Source organism: Octopus bimaculoides, chromosome 10, assembly GCF_001194135.2.
Source record: "Octopus bimaculoides isolate UCB-OBI-ISO-001 chromosome 10, ASM119413v2, whole genome shotgun sequence".
NCBI lineage: Eukaryota > Metazoa > Mollusca > Cephalopoda > Octopoda > Octopodidae > Octopus > Octopus bimaculoides.
Window position 1 is genome coordinate 13,144,494 of NC_068990.1, and position 3,158 is coordinate 13,147,651.

The following is a 3,158-nucleotide window of genomic DNA, read 5'->3' on the forward strand; positions in this document are numbered from 1 at the left end:
ATATATATATATATATATATATATATATATATATATATATATATACATACACACATACATGTATGTATTATATGTATCCATGTCTGTGCTTGTATATATTCACATACACAAATATATATATATATACATGTATATGCAGATACTGTTATGCATCCACATATACATGTATTTATATACATACACATTTTTTTCTTTTAGAGCTACTCCAAATATGATGTTACTAAATTACGTCACCAATAGTTATAAGTAATTAACATATAAGTCTAAAAAAAAAATGGTTAAAAAATGCAAAAAAAAAATCACATAAATACAACCAATCATGAACTAACAATGTCAGCAATACTGACAGAGTTAGCATACCATTAGCAAATTGTTGTTTCAAGTAATAATAGTGAGATTGTGTCAAGGGTACCACTTTTTTTTTTCCATTGTTAATTCTTTGCTTAATCTTTCTTCTCTAGACTTGAACCTGTGGGCTAGCAGGCTGTTTCATCAGCTCAGCTAGAAAGTATTTTTGTTGTGTATATTTTATTTTTAAATTTATTATTATTATATTTAATTAAACTATTTGAAATTTTTAATTAAATCAATAAATAATAATAATAACAATGATGATGATGATTATGATGACAATAATAATAATAATAATAATAATAATAATAATAATAATAATAATAATAATAATAATAATAAAATTGAAAAAAACTGAAAGAAAAAAATTAGCAAAATCAAATGTGTAAACAAACTGGACATTTTGGCAACAAAAGAGTAAAAAATAACAACAAAAAAACCCTAAAAGAATGAATTTATGTGTAAAAAAGTTTAGAAAATTGTTATGGAAATAAAATAGAAAAAGCAAAGGTATGAAAGAAAGCATGTTAAAGATGTTTGCGGAATAGACAGACAGGTGAACAAAAAATATCTTGACTGTATTGATTTGGTTGTTTTGCAAATCCATTATCATTTGTTTACATATGAATGAATCTTTTATTCTGTATTGTATGTGAGTGTGTATGTTGTGTGTGTGTGCGTGTGTACCTGCATGTGTACATATGTGCAAGTATGTGTTTGTTTGTGGGCATATGTGGTTGCTAGCATGTGTTGTGTGTTTGTGTGTGTGTGTGCACTAACCAGTTAACATTCAAAGTTATTTGTGGTACTGTACAGGATTTTTCCCATTTGTATCCTTGTGAGCATTTAGATATTTGCCCCCTCCACCTCTTTCTTTTTTTTTCTTTTTTTGTACACACAAACTTCTGATTTTTCTCTCAGTCAATCACAGCCTCCTCCTCTTCCTCATTCTCCTCCTACTTTTCTGTTCCCCATATTCTCAAAGGAAAACAAGCAAACTGAAATGCTTTAAACAAAATTTCCCTCCCCACCAAGAAACAAACATGACAACAACAATAACAACAACAAATAAATAATAAAAAAAAACATGGATGAACTAACATAACATCGATTTAACAGAATTTCATCTCATTATTATTACTAAACATCAAATGTTATTAAAAAAAGAAAACTGAACAAGTCTTTTTATTTTTTAATATACACACAAAGAGCTGAAAGATCAAGAGTATATAAGGGTTTTTTTTTAAAAAAGAACCTGCAAAAAATAGGGGGGGAAACAGTTAAAGCAAACCAGCTTCAAAGCTAAACAAAAAAAAAAAATAATGATTGCTACAATTACATGGAGTTGTTGTTTTTCCCAACTGAAAATTGTATATCCGTATTAGAAAAAAAATTGTTTGAGGTATTCCTTCTCTCTCTCTTATAATGTTTTGTAGTGAAATTTGAAAATAAAATCATATAAACCAATACAAATCTAACATATCTGTAGATTTCAGATGAAGACGATTTAGTCTGTAGTCAACTATTAATATCTAATCATTATGGTATGTTGTGCAGGTATGTTGAATAATTAATGAATGCAAGCTGCTTGGAAAGAAAGAAGAAGGAAAACTAGAGGTTATATGTGAATGCTTATGTATGCATATTGCAATCAAATGTGAATACATTAGTTATATGCATATATGCAAATGCATGTATATGCATTTTTGCATCCATGTGTACATATATATATTATATGTATGTGTATATGCATATATATGTCTATACAAATATATATGCATTTATGTGTGTGTACATATGTATATGCATTGATTATGGTCTTCCTGATCATCACATTGATTAGAATTGTGTCTACTGTATTAATACAGTAGATATACAAACAATATGTTAAGAGAAAAATGCATAGAAGTACTAACAAAACATGTGACTACATGTTTGAATGTAGTAATGAACCTAGTATTTGAGCTCCTCACTGGACCATGTGGGTACAGACAAAAAACAGATACAGTTATATGTTATTCTGTCTACTACCATGCATAAGTCTTCATGCAAACAACCTTCTATGTATGTATGTATGTATGTATGTATGTATGATTGTATGTATGAGTGTAAGTATGCATGTGTGAGAGAGGTATGTTATCCATTTTATCATAATTAATTTTTATTAGTTTCACTTTGTATGAGAAAAAAAATAATTGTCAAAATTATGAAATTTTTAGTTGTTTTCATTTTTTAATTACTAAATTTCTAACCTTTATATCATAAAATTAAACATAAAAAATTAAACTTCATTTTTTATTTTATTTATTATTTCTGAAAAAAAAATCTGAATTTTAAAAAAATAAATAATATGAATCTAACTGTTTTGTTTCTCATATCGAAAATAATTAAAAAATTTTTGTTTCATTTTATTTTGGGCAAAAGTGAAGTTACTGCAAGTTCTTAACGATTTAGAACCACGCCAATGAATAGAGTAAGCCAGCTGAACAATCCTGAGAAATGAATATTTGAACTTAGTAACTCATAATATACTTTATACTCCAGCTTACTTCATTTAGCTATAAATGCTGCCAAGTAATGTGGTAATGTGTTGTATGTGTGTGTATATAAATATATATGTATACATTTATATATATCATATTATGGGTATATTTATACCTATACTAGGTGCTTTTTGATTCTATCTTTATAGAATATTATTACATAAGAACTGGAGAAATGTTTTTTTATCATTCAATTCTTGAAATAGATTTCATCTGTGTTCATTTGATAATGGCAGGCAGAGTTCTTGTGTTCATAAGAACATT